This window comes from Rhinopithecus roxellana, chromosome 5 (genome assembly GCF_007565055.1).
Source record: "Rhinopithecus roxellana isolate Shanxi Qingling chromosome 5, ASM756505v1, whole genome shotgun sequence".
Taxonomy (NCBI): domain Eukaryota; kingdom Metazoa; phylum Chordata; class Mammalia; order Primates; family Cercopithecidae; genus Rhinopithecus; species Rhinopithecus roxellana.
This window is the reverse complement of record NC_044553.1, coordinates 142352938-142373697: the sequence shown is the minus strand read 5'-3', so window position 1 is coordinate 142373697 and position 20760 is coordinate 142352938.

Below are 20760 nucleotides of genomic sequence, written 5' to 3'. Positions count from 1 at the left end.
ATACTTCTCAGTGTAAAGTATTTCACAATGAATGCAACTATGAAGTTGACATTCTCATAAATTAAAAAAGCAAAGAAAGAAATATACTACTTTCCATGGTGTTTACACGGTTCATTCATTAATTTGACCATTCATTCAACAAGTGTTTATTGAAAATCTATCAATTGCCAGGTAATGTTCTAGGCAGTGAGGAAAATGGGGACTAAATTGAACAAAAATATGAGCTTTCATGGAGCTTATTAGTTAGTGATTAAAAACAATTCACTGATAGATTGTATAATACACATGCCCTAAGTTTAATACCTCTGATCTTTTTCCCCCCACTTTTAGGTCTGTGGTTAATCACTAGGCTTTACCTCCTAAAGTATTATGCTCTCAGTAAATTTTAACCATTAATTTCTGCAACGTGTTGAAAGAGCTAACAAAACAGATTTAGGATTCAAGTATAAATAAAATATTTAGCCATCAACGTGGAGCTAAGTTTCAGCAATTGATGTATCTATTCGGTCCTTGTTACCACTTAAATTGCTTTATATTTAAAAATACCTCTTCCAATACAAGTAAATGATAAATATTTGAGATGATGGTTATGCTAATTACACTGATCTGACCACACTATACGGGTATCCAAACATCACTATGTACCCCATAAATATGTACAATTATTCTGTGTCAATTTAAAATTTTAATTAAAAAATAAAAGGTAAATCCATAAAAAATTTTTTTACTTTTTTAACACTGGTGAACATTGAACTTTATTTCCAGGAACAGGCAATTTCTTTATACATAACTTTAAGGTTTTAAAGTTGTTTATGTGTTGCTGTTTTTATTTATTAATTTATTTATTTATTTATTTATTTATTTATTTATTTATTTATTTGAGACGGAGTCTCGCTCTGTCACCCAGGCTGGAGTGCAGTGGCCGGATCTCAGCTCACTGCAAGCTCCGCCTGCCGGGTTCACGCCATTCTCCTGCCTCAGCCTCCCGAGTAGCTGGGACTACAGGCGCCCGCCACCATGCCCGGCTAATTTTTTTGTATTTCTTTTAGTAGAGACGGGGTTTCACCGTGTTAGCCAGGATGATCTCGATCTCCTGGCCTCGTGATCCGCCTGCCTCGGCCTCCCAAAGTGTTGGGATTACAGGCGTGAGCCACTGTGCCCGGCCATGTGTTGCTGTTTTACATATGAAGTCAGGAAGGCAACAAACCTGCTAATGATGCCACAAATGGTCACCTAAATTATTAGTAGCAGGATTGCTTTTAAAGAAGTAAAAAATAAACATACACATTTATAAAGTGCAAACCACACAGAAGGTACAAAAATATTTGTAAAAGAATATTTTAATTTCTCTTACTCAAAGCTAACAATTGTTAGTAGGTTCTTTTAACTCATTCCTCCCAAGAATACAGTAACAAATACATACACCATCACATAAATATTCAGGTATCTACTTATCATGCTTCAAGTTTATTGATGCAAAGACATCATATTATACAGATTCTTCTGTGCTTCCCTTTATGTAATTAATACTACATTTTATCTTCACATCACTAGGTGTAACTACTTAATCCCTTATGTTTATTGTTTCCCATCATGAAAATGTGGCATTGTTGACTTCCGCTGTCTCCTACTGAGGACACTTGTATTGTTTCCATATGTAAATATTTCTTAATGCAGCAGATAGTTAATTGACGATTTACAGGAACTCAAAGTTGTACCTCAAGCTTTTTTTGTTTTTTTTTTCTTCTTTTTAAGAGACAAGTTATCACTCTCACTCAGGCTGGAGTGCAGTGCAGTGGTGCAGGCATAGCTTACTGCAGTCTTTACCTCATGGGCTCAAACAATCCTCCTGTCCCAGCCTCTAGAGCAGCTGAGACTACAGGTGCACACTACCACATACAGCTAATTTTTCTAATTTCTTTTTTTTTTTTTTTTTTTTGTAGAAGTGGTGATATGGTTTGGCTTTCTCCCACACAAATCTCATCTTGAATTGTAGTTCCCATAATCCCCATGTGTTGTGGGAGGAATCAGGTGGAGATAATTGAATCATGGAGGCAGTTCCTGCCATGCTGTTCTTGTGATAGTTGAGTTCTCATGAGATCTGATGGTTTTATAAGGGGCTTCACCCTTCTCTCAGCACTCACTTCTCTTTCAACCACCATGTGAAGGAAGACATGTTTGCTTTCCCTTTTGCCATGATTGTAAGTTTCCTGTGCCTTTCCAGCCATGCTGAACTGTGGGCCAATTAAACCTCTTTTCTTTGTAAATCACCAATCTGGGGTATGTCATTATAAGCAGTGTGAGAAGGGATTAGTAGAGATATGTTTCTTTCTATGTTGCCCAGGCTGCTCTCACACTCATAGCCTCAAATGATTCTCCTGCCTTGGCCTCCCCAAGCACTGGGCCCAACTGTTTTTGATTCAGGGTCAATCACAGCTTGTCAATATGTGCTTTTTCTGCAAGACACTTTAGAACATGTCTGTTCTATTCTGGAAAATATCCTGGCCTAGCTGCACAGTAAGGTTGCATCCAAGGGCTGTAAGAACTCATTGACTCTGTCTGTGAGTGTTCAGGTTGGCTTTACAAGGAAAAAAAACATTTAAAACTGTTAATCTGGTAGAACTAATCCTTCCTGGGACCTAGCCTAGCAGTAATCCGTAAACAATCACCTCTCAGTTACCTGTGACAATGACTGATGTACTGTGGAGGACAAAGACTTGGACAGGAAAAAAAGTTTATCTATATCTATGTATCTATGTACATACATATATAAAAATTAAGTTCTAATTATGTATCAAAGAATGACTTTTGTCATAGTGCTAATAGTTTGTCTAAGTGCTAACAGTGAGGTTCAAGATAAAAACTGGAAAGTTAAAAAAAAAGGTACTAGAAAGGAATGAGATAAGACACTAAATGAATAATTTACTCTTATCAATGGAAGTAGATAGTCATTTAAAAAAAAAACCTAAGAGTGGGGTCATTTCATTGTGATTTATCACCACATATTGCTCTTATACATGAACACTCACAATATAACATATAGGAAAACAATAAGAATATATTGGAGACTGTAGCTTTTCTCTAAGGATATCCTGACAGCTGCAGAGAGCTTTTGGTGTTTAAGGAAAAGGAAGGGCACAGTATCAATATAAAGAGCCGCGATGCCATTGTAGACTCTGAGATACAATAGATTGGTTTTGAAGGAAATGTTTGATAAGGGATTTGATTGGAAGGGATTGCATTTGGCTTCTCTGTGTGGATGACAACTGCTTCTGGAAGTCGTGTTTAGCTCTCTTCCCACGACCTCAGTCACCACCACTGCTGAGCTGACAAGAATGGCCAGTCCCACTGGAAACTCTTACAGTCACTGACTGCCAGATATTGCTCTGTAACTACCAAGCGTTCACTGTACAGAGGGCAGGATTGTATACTTGCTTTTTGATACTCACTGCTGAATACTAAACTATTAATACTTCTTCTCTCACTGAAGAATAGTTAGAAATGCAGAAGTTAGCAACAGTTAACTACGTAAAGCTTTTTTCAATAATAAAATATAGAAGCAATTACTTAGCTTTTAAGAATTTTATTTTTATTTATTTTTTAGATTGACCTCCATCTTATTCCAACTACATGGGAAGTCAGTTAATGCTTACTTTTTACTTATTTGTTAATGCAGAAAAACAACAATTTCAAATGTGAAAGCGTCATTAGAGGAAATGAAATTATGAATAACACAGCTGTCCCAGTGCTATTTTATGCAACGATTATCTATTATGAATTGAATCTATGTATAATAGGGGTAATAAAATACAGGAAAGGCAGCTAGGTCAGCAACGGTGCCCTTTAAAGAAAACTTATTAGTCTTACAAAAATGAAAATGGGAAAAGAATACTAGCTTAATATGCTAATAGAGATCTATTTGTGAATTAAGAATGGAAGTAACTAATTTAGAGAAAAAAAGCCAATTTTTAGCTATGAGATAGATTTATAACAGAACAACTTCTCATGTTCTGTGAGTGACTTATTTATTGCTTTTTATTCAGAATGAAAGATAGATTTCCAGTTTCTTACAGCAATATTACTGAATAAGAAACCCTTATATGCTTATTTAGTTGGAAACTCATAGGCATTCTATGAGTTGTGTTGCTTAGGAATGTTTTTAGGGAGGGTGATCTATCGAGTTTTCTACAAATCATTTCACTTTCTAGTGGTTTAACCAATTAAACAATAATTACTATCAGAGTATAGAATTTTCACCCTGCTATTGAGTGAGACTATGGAGGCAAGGTTTCAGCCCATTGACAATTACGTGAAAAATAGATTTTTTTTGTAGATGCATATTATTTGGTTAACCTGATGGCATTCTATGCCCTCATTTAGTCTATGTGTGCGCGCACACAGTTGTGTGTGTGTGTGTGTGTAGTGAATGGAAAAATTAGAAGGCACATTTTAATCATATTCTAAAGACACTACACAGTTGTAATAGGCATTGCCCCTTTGTATCAATAGGAAAGACTAAGAAGAAACAGTAAAACTTATCCTTTTTTCATAGAATTAATAGTGGAGCAGAGACTATGATTAGAAGAGATATTCGTGAAGCAATTGTAATAAATGTTCACCTATGCTATAACAGGGAACTTATATGTCGGGGAGTATAGTAAGTACCCCTAAACTAGCCTAAGAGTGACCAAAAAATGCTTTCTGAAGAAAGTGATATATGTGTTATTAGACTGCATAATGAAAGTTAATCCCCCAACATTTCCTCCTCCTTTAAATCCAACCCCTTGTCTTCTCCATGCTTGCAAATATAATTACTGCATTAATTTCCTGGGACTTTTACAGCAAAGTACCACAAACTGAGTGTCTCAAGACAACAGAAATTAATTATGTCACAGTTCTGAAAACTAGAAGTCTGAAATCAGTGTGAGCAGGACCATGTTTTCTCCCTTCCAAAGGAGGGTCCTCTCTGCCTCTCCGGCTTCTGGCAGCCCCAGGGGTTTCTCGGCTTGTGGTAGCATAGCTCCAATCTTTCCATATTTACATGCTGTCCTGTTTTCCTTCTGTTCTTCTGTGTTTATATATCTCTGTGTCTTCTCATGGTGTTCTATCTGTGTGTCTATGTCCAAATTTCACTATTCTTATTTTATCTTTATGAGGATATCAGTCACACAGGACTAGGGCCCATCCTAATAACCTCAAGTTAACTTTTTTGAATCTCCCGAGACCCTATTTCCAAACAAGATTACGAACACAAGTATTGACAATTCGGACTTCAACGTATCATTACTGGGGATAGAGAAGACACAATTCAACCCACAATTTATTAACATCTCTTTGCTCCCAAAGCACAAGTCAAACATTGCTCTGATGTTTGATCTCTGGACAGTATGTTACAATTTACTGTATAGAAGTGGCTACATATACAATTTCTAGTGGGAAATTTTCTTATGTACTTTACTTTTTTATCTGCCTCCTTACTTTTGTATCTACTCCAGCACAATGCTTTCTTGTTAAATACTGAACGTACAGATTAATAAAGAAGTAAAAGATATTTTATTTTCTAGAGTGATTTTTCAATGGATTCCAAACTTATTAAGAAAAAGAAAAGAGAAAAATTCCCTGCAGTTTATGCACTATCTCACATTAACTTCTAATTTGTCAGAAAAATACCAAAAGAATAGCAAAACTCCCAAGGTGATAATATGAAATAGCGTAATATATTATCCTGACAACATCCCTACAGGCTGCCAAGAAATATGAAATTCAACAAGAAAAGATGCTCTGCTGCAAAAACTTCACTGTAAGAGCAGGAATGATCACCTTCAGAAACTATACTCAAGACCACTGCAACTGCACAGGAATTGTATGCAGAAAGACATTATCTCTCAGGCTCAGAGCACAGTGCTTGGTAAAGCTAATTATATTCCACTGGAAGCGTTTGAACAATTTTTAGCAATAATGAAAAATCGATATGCTTTTGTAGTCTCTGTTTATTAAGAAAGAAAAGAAATTATAAAGATTGGCCTGGAGGTTAAAGAATTAAACCTCTAGACATTGCGTTTTCTATATCACTTCAAATCTGTAGAATGAAATACATTTCATCTTATCTTCAAACTGTACTTTTCTTATTTCATTCCTATAGTGTTAACACTAAGTTAAGAGAAGAGATCAGTAATGCAATAAGTAACTATAATGTGATCAAGTCACGGTGAACCAGAATCTTCTCATAAATTTACAAAAACCAACCTTCTATTCTAATATTTCAGATTTCATCAGACTGTCAGTGACCAATTCATGCTAATCATTGTACAAAAAGTGCTTTTAGGAATCAGAATGTCAATTTATTAACTTTTAAATCACATTGCAATCGCAATATAATCTGCTCAAATTCAAAAGTAACAAAAATTCAACTTATTGAAAGAAGAGAAAATACCCTATTAGTCTGAAAATACTAAAAAAAAGAACAATAACAAGATTTCTCAAAATAATATGCAGGAATAGACTTGCAAGTACGTCAAGTGTGATTCAAAATAGGATCATTTTTCTGAAGGCCAATTTGACAATATGCACCAGGTATTTTCTAAAAAGCATACACCTTTAGGTTCTGCAATAAAACTTATAAGAAATTATCTTAAGTCATCAGATAAATGTGCAAAAATATATGATTAAAAATTACAGTATCATTTATAATAACAGAAAAATATAAAGTATTCATAGGTAAAAATTTTATACAATAAAATACTATGCAACTGAATCTGAACCTGATCAATTCTCTAGATTGAATTCTAATTTATAAGAAATACAACGGAAGAGGAACATATTGAATAATACCATGAAAAAGTAATCAGCAAAGTTCAATCTTGACAAACTCTACAGAATAAAATATTCCATCTTAAAACAAATTGCAAGGAAAAAAAAAAGAAGTGAGGAAGTAAGAACCAGTCATTTAAAACTAACTTAGAAATACATTATCCAATATGGGATTTATTTGGATCCAAAAGCTCATAAAGATGAATAAAAAATATTGATGCCAAGCAGAGAGATTTAAGCTTTGAATGACATTTGATTATATTAAGGAATTGTAATAACTTGTTAGATGAGATGTTGGTATTGTTGTTTTTAAAAAGACATCCATATTTGCAAAACAGATTCATTGTATATTGGTTTCCAACCATGTCTGATTCTGGTGAGACAGAACAGAGTCATATGCAACAGGTTACATGAAGTGGATGTTTTTTCTTCCAGATAGGCAGCAAGGGACAGCAGAAGCCTAGAATTCATTGTGAGCTGGTCCCTCAAAACTCAGAAAACCTGCCAGGTGGATGGACTCTCATCTGCACATGCCCCACTTGCAATTGAGGGACCTAACATGGCTTGGCTGTGTCCCCACCCAAAACCTCTTCTTGAAATGTAGTCCTCACGATCCCCATGTGTCAAGGGCAGGACCAAGTGGAGGTAACTGGATCATGGGAGTGGCTTCCTTTATGCTGTTCTTGTGACAGTGAGAGAATCTCAGGAGATCTGATGGTTTTGTAAGCATCTGGCATTTCCCCTGATTGTACTCACCCTGTTCTGCCACTGTGTGAAGAAGGTGCTTTGTTTCCCCTTCACCTTCCGCCATGATTGTGAGTTTCCTGAGGCTTCCTCAGTCATGCTGAACTTTGAGTCAATTAAACCTCTTTCCTTTGTAAATTACCTCATCTCTTGCAGTTCTTCATAGGAGTGTGAAAATGGACTAATGCAGAACCCTAGAAAGTAGTCTACCCAGGGCATTTTGCCACAGAGCCACATGACCCTTTAGGTCAGTTAAAGGATGTCCCAATTCTGGGGGAGATTGGAACAGAGCCTGGGCTTTTCTGGCCAGTCCTTATCTCAAGATGTTGCTTTCAAACTCTTTCTACCATTATTCTCAAGAACTACAAGCAAGAAAAAACTGAGAACTGGCCCAATTCAAAGCCACCCAGAGAACTGTCCTGCAATATTTCTCAGATGTGTGTGTGGACAAATTGATATAACATCTGGGGTTTGTTTACAATAATTCAGAACGGGGGTGGTGGTAAATGTGTGAGGTCTGGACAAAAAATGATTCAATTAATAATTTTTGAAGCTTAATCAGAACATGGGAGGTAATTACACTTTCTCTATTTTTATAACATTTTAGAAAAAAATAAAAAAAATTAAAATATGTAGAACTAAATGAAAAAGCATAACATATAACTACATATAACATTTCTTTTTGTGTAAAATATGTGACGGTAAGCACACATACATTGTAAAAAATGCTGGAAAGATAAACCAAATATTAACAGTAATGATCTCTGGATGGTGGCATATGAAGATCATTAATTTCAGTATACTTTTCAGTAAGTTGTGACTTATTTTGCAATACTAAGTCTAGAAGAAGAAAAATGGAATTTTATCACCTAGAATATTATATTTTTATTTACTATATATTTCCTGTGAACTAAATATTTTACATCTTTATCCAAACAACTGTATTGCTTGTGTCAAAAATAATTTTAAGTGCATTAAAGAGGCTTAAATAACAGTTCATATAGTCATCAGCATACTAAATGTTTCAAAGGTTGGAATTATCTGTCTTGGAAGGTGTTGATAAAAGTTGCCAAGTCCTCCCTCTTCAGTTTAATTTTTTTAAACTATGCACAGACCACCTCCTTTTGTTGATACATTCTCTTTTCAGAAATGTTTGCCAATTAACTCAGCTGGAGTTTACTTTTCTTTTCATTTCATGACTTTGGTTTGGGAAATACCCAGCCCACTAAGGATTTCTACATATATTTAAGGGCAGCCAATTTATATTGACTTTTACAAGTTTAACTCTTTGGGCCTGCTTGTGCTTCTATACTTGGGGATCTCATTTTACAGATCCCTAATTTTGCTGTTCTTCTGGATGGCTAAGAATGTCAAGTTCAGGTTTTATTGTCCATAGCATTTCTGCTTCTAACCAGTGGGTCACATCTCTCACTGTAATACGTATTGTACTGACCTCTATGCATATTTCCCATATCACATTTTGAATTTTTTATTCCTTTCATGTGTTCTGTTCCTTGACACGTTTCTATTCAATGCCAGGTTGAATTTAACTTTCTTTAACTTACACATCTTTCTTCTACATAAGTTGTAAAGGCTATTTTTTCCTTCTTTTTTTCTTTCCTTTTTTCCTCCCTTCCTTCCTTCCTTCCTTCCTTCCTTCCTTCCGACTGCAGGCTACATAGAAATGAGATGAGACCTGTGACTGCCAGCTTTCCCCCACTTCCCTGGTGACCTGTATCTCTCAGCAGAGGCAGACATAATGCCCCTGGGAACATAAATTCATTAGCCTGGGAACCACACCCCCACCCCCAGAGCAGCTGCAGCAAACCCCACCTAAGGAGAGGCTGAGCTCAGATATGTCTATGCCTGCACCCACTTGGTGTTCTTTCTCTACCTGCCCTGGCAGTCAAAGACAAAGGTCATAATCTCTTAGGAGCTCTGTGTCCCTGCCTACCCTGAAAAACCTGAATACTTAACCTTAAGTGTCCCTAGGGTAAGTTTTCATCCTCCCTATAGGAACACGCCACCTCCTGGCTAGAGGCCAACCAACACAAAACCAGCACCCTAAACAAAAACACAATCAAGGACCCTCACAGAGTCCACTTTACCCTCCTGCTACCTCTCCTGGAGCAGGTACTGGTGTCCACAACTGCAAGACCTCAAGATAGATCACATCACAGGGCTTTTTGCAGACATTCCCCAGTACCAGCCCAGAGCCTGATAGCTCTGCTGGGTGGCTTGACTAAGAAGAAGCAATTTCAGAGCTCAAGGACGAGGCTTTCAAATTAACCCAATCTGTCAAAGACAAAAGAAAATGAATTTTAACAAATAAAGCCTGCAAGAAGTTTGGGACTATGTTAAACATTCAAACCTAAGAATAATTGATGTTACTGAGGAAGAAGAGAAAACTAAAAGTTTGAAAAACATATTTGAGGGAATAATCGAGGCACACTTCCCCAGTCTTGCTAGAGATCTAGATGTTCAAATACAAGAAGATCTAAGAACACCTGGGAGATTCATTGCAAAAAGATCATCACATAGGCACACAGTCATCAGGCTGTCTAAACTCAACCTGAAGAAAAGAATCTCAAGAGCTGTGAGGCAAAAGCATCAGGTAACCTATAAGGGAAAACCTATCAGATTGACAACAGATTTCTCAGCAGAAACCCTGCAAGCTAGAAGGAATTGGGGTTCTGTTTTTAGCCTCCTTAAACAAAACAATTATCAGCCAAGAACTTTTTATCCAATGAAACTAAGCTTCATAAATGAAGGAAAGATACAGTCTTTTCCAGACAAACAAACACTGAGAGAATTCACCACAACGAAGCCAGCACTACAAGAACTGCTAACTGGAGCTTGAAAGCTTGAAAAATATCCTCAAAATACACCAAAATAGAACCTCCTTAAAGCATAAATCTCACAGGACCTATATAACAGAAACACAATTAAAAAAGATATTTAGGCAACAAATAGCACAATGAATAAAATAGTACCTCACATCTCAATATTAACATTAAATGTAAATGACTTAAATGCTCCAGTTGAAAGAAAAAGAATGGAAGAATGGATAAGAATTCACCAACTAAGTTTCTGCTGTATTCAGGAGATGCACCTAACACACAAGGGCTCAAATAAACTTAAGGTGAAGGGGTGGATAAAGCTATTCCGTGCAAATGGACACAAAAAGTGAGCAGGAGTAGCTATTCTTACATCAGGAAAAAAAAAACTTAACACAACAGCAGTTATAAAACAGAAAGAGAAACATTATATAATGATACAACAACTAGTCCAACAAGAAAATATCACAATTCTAAATATATATGCACCTAACACTGGAATGGCCATATTTATAAAACAATTATTACCAGCTTCATTCTTCTACCTGAGGGTATCTAGTTTTTCTAGCACCATTCATTGTAAAGAATGTTCCTTCTTTATTGTGTGTTCTTGGCACCTTCACGGAATGTTGATTGGCTGTAAGTTTGTGGGTTTATTTCAATGTTCTGTATTCCATTTCATTAGTCTATCTGTCTATTTTTATACCAGGACCATGTTGTTTTGATCACTATTGCTTTATAGTATATTTTGAAGTTGGTTTACATGATGCCTCCACCTTTGCTCTTTTCGTTCAAGATTTCTTTGGCTAGTCAAGGGCTTTTGTGGTTCTACATGGATTTTTAGATTGTGTTTTTCCATTTTTGTGAAGAATGTCATTGGAATTTTGGTAAGGATTGAATTGAATCCATAGGTTTATTTGAGTAATATGGCTATCACAATATTAATTCTTCCAAAATGTACGTGTGAAATATTGTTTCATTTATTTATGTCTTCAATTTTGTCATGAATTTATTATAGTTTTCAGCATAGAGATGTTTTGGCCCCTTGGTTCAATTTATTAATAGGTACTTCATTTTTTTTTAAAGCTATTGTAAGTGGGATTGTTTTCTTGATTTTTTTCAAATAGTTTTCTATTAATATGTACAAATGCTTCTGAATTTTTATGTTGATTTTCATCATGGAACTTTACTGAATTTATTTATTAACTCTAACAGCTTTTTAATGGAGTCTTCAGGGGTTTCTTCATGTAAGATCATATCATCTGTAGAAAGAGACAATTTAACTTGCTCCTTTTCATAGTGGGTGGCTTTTTATTTATTTATCTTACCTAATTACTCTGGCTAGGGCTTCCAGTGCTATGTTGAATAAAAGTGATGAGAATGGGCATCCTTTTCTTTTTCAGATCTTAGAGAAAAAGCTTCCCTCAGTATGATACTAGCTGTGGTTTTGTTATATATGGTCTTTATTATATCGACGTACATTCCTTCTATATCTAATTTGTTGAGAGCTTTATCATGAAAGAACAATTAATTTTCTCAAATAACTTTTTTACATCTGTTGAAAAAATCATATAGTTTTTTTTTGTCCTTCATCCTATTAACGTGATATATCACATCTATTGATTAGCCTATACTGAACAATACTTGCAAGTGTGATGAATTACACTTGATCATAGTGAATGATCTTAATGTGCTGCTGAATTCAGTTTTTTGGTATTTTGTTGAGTATTTTTGTATTCTATGCTCATCAGGGATATTGGCCTTTAGTTTGTTATTGTTGTGTCCTTGAGAATAACTACTCTTAACATTTAGGCATATTAGTGTAAAGCTGTCACTACTGCTGTTAGTGTAGGAAATGAAACACCAAAGATAAAGTGAATGTTCTCTTTGCCTGCAACCCTTAGATACTCTCTCCTCTCCCACTTGTTGACTGAAACCAATTTCATGGGTTTGGCATGTTTATTTTCAGTGAACTTTTTACTTTTTACATAAGCAAAGTAAATATATTTGCATAAGAAATTTATAGCCTTTGTTTGAGTGGTTTTAATGTAAAAATGTTTTTCCAGGCTCAGGACAAGACTTGGTCGAAGCACCTGGACAGGTACCTTTAGCATGGACATTCTGGAGCAGGGAGTGGACCAAGCAGATTGAGGAAATGAAGAATAGACTGGATGCTGAAGTTGGTTTTTAGTTGATGGGCTAGTTTGTGGGAGCAAGTGAGGAACATCCAAAAATAATTGCAAGACACTTTTAAAAAATTAATTTCTAACAATTTTCCAAGTGTAGCCTTAAAGACAAAAATCAGGTCACTCAGAAAATTCAGAGGCAACATTATTTTGTAAGCACAGATTAATAAAACCCGTGTCATGTGGATTACTCAATGTTCATTCTCTCGGCCCTTTTAAGATTTTCACAGACATCAAGAGTAACGTATTATTAAATATCATGCACACATCTCTTAAAGATCAGCACACTTGTTAGTAAAGACTAATTTACACCTCACTTAAGATTCAAAGCTACGTGAGAACAGGAACACTTCCGTAAAACTCGGGGATCAGGTGGCTGGCAGAGTGGGCTCTGAGATGAAAATTTATGAATGTTGGGAAATCAATACAGGGAAATTGGGCATTGATTCTCAAATAGCCTCTTCACAATTTCCTTACAACCCAATATCTGATCATATTTTAAATGAACGGAGGAAATAAATTATTTTTACATATTATTTGTGTGTTACTATGTTTTCTAAAGGGAAATGTTGATATTTCTTAAAAGGTTTTGTATCACAAAAGTCAATTCTTCTAATCTTTGGACAGCCCTATGTTGTTATGTTTCTGGCATCTCCTCAGCCACCTGTGCAACTTTCCTAAATTTTCATTTCACAAAACCCAAGCAGTCTTTTTATGCGCTTAATAAAATCAGACAAGGCAAACTTCAGGCTTTAGGGGTAGAAGAATAGGGGAAAATTAGAGAGGAAAATGCATATGGAAAAAATAACACTGGGCTGTTATTCTAGTAAATGGTCACATTTGTTTTCAATATGGCTTTGAATTTGGTGTGCAGCATTGAAGTTTGACTTTTCTTCGAAGTCAGCTTCAACCCAACAAAGAATGGAAGAAGTTATTGAAGAATGCAAAGAATATCCAGAACAAAGAAATACTCAGATATGAATAATTTCCCAGATATTATTTAGGTTAATTTGGTTACATTTTCCTCAAGGGTAAAATAAACTTAGTAATAATTGTCATGGCTGGGCATAGAATATTTTCAATAATTTTTTTATTTTATTTCTAGCATACAGATAATCCCACTGTTATTTTAGTTTAAGTTAGTTTAAGCCAAAGGTTGTGTGATCAGTAATGCTGGAAAATGAAGAGAAAGGGCAACATCTTTGACTCAAGAGGAACAATAACTTTGCAGTGAGAGGCTCCAGATAAATTTCTCCCTAGTGGTATTTGCTACTTTGTTACTTTTTTATGTGCATTTATTTTTAGTCATGACAGAACAACAGTCAGTCACACCGGATGAAAACGTCCCTTGACATAGGGAATTCCAAAGGAAAAATCACTTTTGGTTTGGTTTTTATCACTTTAAAGACCACTTTATGAATATGTTTCAATAGAAAACCTGTCTAGCCTGTAAATACTTTGAGTGCATTTCATGATTCCCTCCCCGGACCAGGATGGAAAGCCAAGTTTCGCTTAGGGTTGGCTGAATGTCTTGGCATAAGAACCTTGGCATTTGGCAGTTGAATTTCCAGACCTTTAGCTGACTGGCATTTTCCTCTACAGTTTACTATGGTAGTTTGGGGAAAGTGTATGTTAAGAAATAAACTGCCAACTTGAGTGTGCCTAATCGTGCAATTAGGTGAACCATTGCAAACTTTATAGCATTATTGGATGAAAGCTATTACTTGCTGCCATACAAGTGCTGTGAGGGGGAACCAAAAAAATGTTCCCACAGCCAACATAGGAGGAGCCAATCTTGCAGTCTGAGATATGTAGAAATGCAGCACCCATTAGAAGATACTGAATGCCAGAACAGTGAGCTGATGGAAGAAAAGAGTTTTTGAGTATGATATCAAAATGAAGGACACAATATGTTAGCTTAGGACAACCGTATAACCATTACACATTTTACATTAAGTATTAACTATAGGCTCTGAAGGACATCTCTAGGATGCTTGGTGACTGTAACTAACTTTTAAGTGGAAACACTACCCATAAAATTAAAAAAACAAAAACAAAAACAAAAAAAAATGGAGTCCGAGTTTCTAAGTCTTCCTATGTATTTAGCAGTAACAGTAGAATAAAAAGAAAATTTAAAGTCATCCTTAATTTTTAGAATCCTGTTGACTCCACCAAGTTTTAGCTCTTTTATGGAAAAGTATAGCTCTTTAACACAAATATATAATATCATCACACACACATACATACACACAAACAAACATTTTTGTACAGATACAAATTCTACTCTGAATACTGGTAAAAGTAGTAAAATTAAATAATGTAAAACAAAGAAAACCCCAATTTGTATCACAAGACCTGGTTGAAATCTTGATATCTTGAATTACCTGCCAGCTGTATAGATGTGTGTATGTTAGATGTGTGTATCTATGGTTTTCTCATTGAGCAAGAAGAGCCAATAACCCAAATCTCTTGTGGAAATTTTATCAATATACACCTGCATTTCTTTCCCACCTTCTCAGGTGCTGACAACTTTACTCTACACTGATCTTTTACTGTGATGACTATTTATATTATGTATTTATATAATTATAAAACATGCAATAAATTATGAGTGACATAATTTATTCATACAATTATGTATGCCATTGGAATTATATTTAATCCTATGTATCCACATATTTGATGTACAGAGGAGTACTGAATAGAAGAGTAGTGGCACCGGGGCCAAGGCCACTTTGTTCTCGATACTCATCACTCCTGCTTTGGCTCATGTACTGCTTTCACTGAACAACACCGGGAGACCTTGGAGTATGATCTGGAAACCAGAGTCATAAGCAGTTATCACTTAGGAATAAGATGGAAAATTCTGTGTAAAATATCAGAAAAATTCAAATGCAGGAGTTTATTAAATAATATACTCTGGTAAACAGAGAGTTTAAGACTGAGAAAATATTTTGATATTTGAAAACTTCTTAATAGAAATTATGTTTTGTAAGATTAAAAAAAGGAAAACTGAATTATCATAATAGCCACCAAAAGAATTTATTGAATTTATTTTTCAGAATAATATAGAGGTTTATATGAATATTTGTGAATATTTTTAAAGCTGTTATAAACGTAGACTGCAATGTACCATTCATAATAATGGTTTCTGGCTATATTAAAGATTTCCATGTAAAGCTAAGTTAATAATCTAATTAAATATTTAAAAATATTTTTTATATAATTGGGATGGAGCAACCTGTGCTAGAATGATACTTAGGCCAGAAATCTTGCAATTCTTATTATAATGTTTATTTGATTGAAGTTCGAATATTTTAAAAGGTTATTTAGTCATTAAGAGTACATTTTATAGGATCATTACATCATTTTAGAAGCAGGTAAAATTTAGGAAAAATATTTACAACACATGCAATAAGCACACATAAAATATTCTTTAATTATTATAAATAATTATTATATATCATTTTAAAACACCAATATGCTAATGATCAATAGGCATAGAATATGAATAGTTAGTTCATATAAATAAAAATATCTTATAATCTAAAAACATAAATATTAATGACCAAAGTATTACAAAGTTGATATTTTTCTCTATCAAAGTGACAAATGCAAAAATAGTACCCATGGTTAGCAAAGTGGAAAGCAGACCAACTTACAATAAGAATTAATTGATTCATTCTTTCTGATTGACAAATTGGCAGTATATACCCATAATTAAACTGGTATACACTTAGAGTCAAAAAGTCTACTTCTAGGAATTTATCATAATAGCAATGCAGTAAACATAACTGAACAAAAATGGGATCTGCTTCTCTACCAAAATATTTAAAATAACAAAATTTTATAATTAATTTAAATTGAAATTCATTTGAGATGATTATACACATGTGGTAAATCCACATAGCAAAATATCATTCATAAATACGGTCTTAGAAAAAATCAACTAGACATTTTGAAGGGAAACTGTAGATGAAAGAGGGGATCATGTACTGCCTTATTTTATTTTATTTTATTTTATTTTATTTTATTTTATTTTATTTATTATTTTTTGAGATGGAGTCTCGCTCTGTCACCAGGCTGGAGTACAGTGGCACGATCTCTGCTCACTGCAACCTCTGCCTCCTGGGTTCAAGTGATTCTACTGCCTCAGCCTCTCGAGTCGCTGGGACCACATGCATGCGCCACTATGCCCAGCTAATTTTTTTTTTTTTTTTTTTTTTTTTTGGTATTTTTAGTAGAGACGGGGTTTCACCATGTTGACCAGGATGGTCTCGGTCTCTTGACCTTGTGATTTGCCTGCCTCAGCCTACCACAGTGCTGGGATTACAGGCATGAGCCACTATGCCCAGCCTGTTTCATTTATCAGACTAGATGATGAGCTACCTGTTTGGGGAAGGGATAAAACCATTATGTGCTATGCCTCATGGACATGCATGCGTATGTGAAGGGCTAAATACGTCCAATGTCATGGACCAATGTCAAAAATACGTAAGTAGTTTGAAGAGAGAGAGGAAATGAGTGAAAGAGATAGAGATAGAAAGAGAAGCTAAATTAATGATATGAAGGGATGCATTGCTTATTGGTTTGAGGACATGCAAAGAATAGAAGGAGTGGACAGAGAAGGCAGTACTACTTATCTTTGTATTTTCTATCCTCTTTTTATTTGACAAAAACCACTTCTTATAATGAGAAAGGTAAATCAAATACTTAGTTAATCACAGGATTAGAAAAAATGTTTGTAAGAGAGCAACACGTATTTTAATGAGTTCAAGTTTCAAGGGCCAATTACATATTAAGTAATTTGTGGCTAGGATTACTAATACATTGTCAATATTTCAAGATATTATCAAATGTCAGAGGTAAGCAAATATACCAAATTTTAATAATGTAGTAAGAGATTACTTGTGAGCCTTATAAACCTGTAATCTCATTATCAGTATTTTAAGGATTCTTGAAAGACTCATTAAGTAGATGTTTGGGGAGCTGTTGGCAAAGCAAATAGAGATGTGGATAGAATAAAAGAGATTCAGTCTTCAGTTCAGAAAACAGTTATAAAATATTTGTTTAAAGGCATGCCTCCTTATGTCTCTTTCACTGGGAGTGAGACATAAAGATGAAAATGATAAGATTGTTTCCTCAATTATTATATAATCAAGTTGAAATAATGATAGATAGATAAAAAGTAGATAAAATATACATTGATAACTGTAATGCAATACAAGTTATATTGCTTGCAAAAAGGGGTGTAATAAGTATTGCTTCTTCTTTGAAGCCTTCTCCATTATCCTTGGCCAAAATTAATTTTCCCATAATCTAAGTTCCATGAATCATCAACCAGAATTTGCATTGAAACTGAAAGACCAGGATGATTTTACCACATAAACAATGAAAAGTATCTTTAGGTAAAACAAACTATCATAAAAAATAAACTGAGGTATAAAATATAAGTGTTTTGTAAACATCCAGTATGATGAAGTTATTGTGTCTGTAAGTAGAGTTTTATGAAATGGAACAGAAAAGGGAGGTGTATGCAGATCGAAGAACTTCTTACTGTAGATTTGAACATGTGTAAATATTCATAGTCTATGAATGAAATATGTAAACAACCATATTTGAAGAAGGGAAAATGTCTTAGAGAGAGAGTGCCTTGGAATGGAAAATACCAGACATAGCAAATTCAGGTCATTACCAACATTGGAGCTGATTACAATATGAAGTAGCATGATGGGAGAGACAATGATACACAAGGGAAATCATCAATATTTTGCAGAAGAAAGGACAGAACATGCTAAATAATTATAAATCTTCAGATAAGAACATATTTGAGTAGATATTTTTTGGATATGGTAATTTTTTAATGAATATCCTCATAGAAATCTCTAACACATTGTTGGAAAAAAGGTCATAAACTATACTGAGAGGTATTTGCATTAAGATAAGCCAGGTTAAGCCAACAAAAGAAATAACCCTTAAGCTTCAGTGATCTTACATAATAAATGTTTATCTCTCACTCACTTTTCATTTCTAACATATCCAACAAAGGTCACTAAAGTAATCTTCTCTGCCCAGAGGTTCAAGAATTTGAGCTGATGACAATGACAACTCCGGTATCATATAGCCTGACTATTAGAACACATTTGTCTAATATTCTAGTGTCAAGAAATGAGACAATATTGAGGGCCCCATGTTTTTGGTTGTACTTTGTTGCAGAGATGAAATATGTAACTTCAACTTACAGTCCAATGGCCAGAAGTAGTACCATGGTCCTGCCCAGCTGAAAGAAGGCTGACAAATGTCAGATAAGCACATAGATTCTCCATGCACAAAATGTATTTCTACCACAAGAAACCAGGGTTAAAGAAATGAATCTATGAACAACCAAAGATTGTTAATGCATCTGTGAGAATAAATCAGACACCTTATGATAAGAGTAATAGCCAATAAAAGAAGAGAGTTGAATGTAGCACTGTATTTACTACAGGAAGAAAAACAAATGAAGAAAATGGAAACAGGCAAGGATGAAAGTAGTGAGCTGAGACTACTGCCATGGAAGTCAAAAAAAGAAAGTTGTAAACAGTGGAGGGGTTCAGCAATGTCAAGTGGAGTAAAGAAATTGCAAAAAGACAGAAGGTCTTTGGATCTTTCACATGCAAGTTAGAGAAACTATTTCAAAAGAAAAAGTATAGAATAATATTGATGGTAACTTACAGATTGCAGATAATGGATGGCTACATGGGTTGAGAAGTGAAGACAGTGAATATAAATTTAATTTTCTCATAAACCCAACAAATTCCAACAACGGGAATCCTTAGGTAAATATCTTCATTTCTCTTAAATTCTATTTGTTGTTCTATAAAATTAAGGCCTCTAAAAAGCTTAATTCCAAGCTTGCCTCCAGCTCAAAACATAATACTGATAATACTAACAGCAACAATAATAATTATGAACTATTAATGGTTAACGATGTGCCAGGTATCGTGCTCAATATTATCTATGCACTATCTCATATATAATTACATTCACATTTCAAAAAAGAGATTAATGAGATTAAGATTAAATATTCTGTCCAAAGTCACACATTTATTATGTGGATAAATTTTAATTAGAGCCCGAGGTCATATGTTTCCTTACCCATAATTGATGACAGATTAGATGCATGCTATAGGTAAGCCCTCTATTGATCTTGACCATATATTAAAATTATGCTATCCTTATCAATAAATTTTAATATTGATTATAAAATTAATAGATCATTTAACAACTATTTATAAAGCATATTAATTAGCAGACCAATGAGAGATTAGAGGGAAGCTCTAGCATTTGACTCTGTCTTCTCTAAAACTTCATGAATGACTTTGACGAGCACAGGTAAGAATTGGTGTTTATTAAATCTCTGTCTTGATGAAGGGAGGAATCTTGTGGAGTTTGAAACTTACTGAAGTTGCAGAAGTAGAGAGCAGCGATGACTGGCTTAATATTTCTGCTGAAGAAGACCCAGAAATTTAGCTGACTGAAAATTCCATGAAGCTAACACAGTCAAGCACTGCTAATTGTACTGATACAATCAATTAATGCATGGGAAGGGCCTAGGTAAAGGGCACCAATGATCCCTTTGAATGTAGTATTAACTGAATAGAAGACATCTGGACTTAAGACATAGTCACTACATTTTAAGAGGAACATTATAACCTGGGGTCAGTTCAAAGGAGAATTACCAAAATGGTCTTGGCACTGGAAGCCACCTCAAATGGAAAAAGATTGCAGATACTGAGAATATTTAGCTTGACAAAGATAAAAATTGAGGAGTTACAAACACTTGAAGGGCTAACATAAGAAGATACTGCAAAAATTAGAAAATATACTTCTTTATTGAGTTACACATGGCACTATGTAACTTTCAATTTTAGGTTTCAGTTTTATCCTCTGTATTTAGAATAAATCTCATACATATAGTTACAGCTGTCCAAGGGAAATGAGCTGACATTAAGATAACCAAAGATTTTAGAGTGTTATGTAAGTAGGGACACAGTATTATTCATTTTTCAAACTGGGTCACTATAGCTAGTAAAGAGTGCTGATAATAATTATCCTCAGAAAATATGTATAAACTTGAGTTGTCTCAGGTAAAGTGGGGTTTTTCTGTCTTATTGAATTCTCCCAGCTACTATATAGGGTCC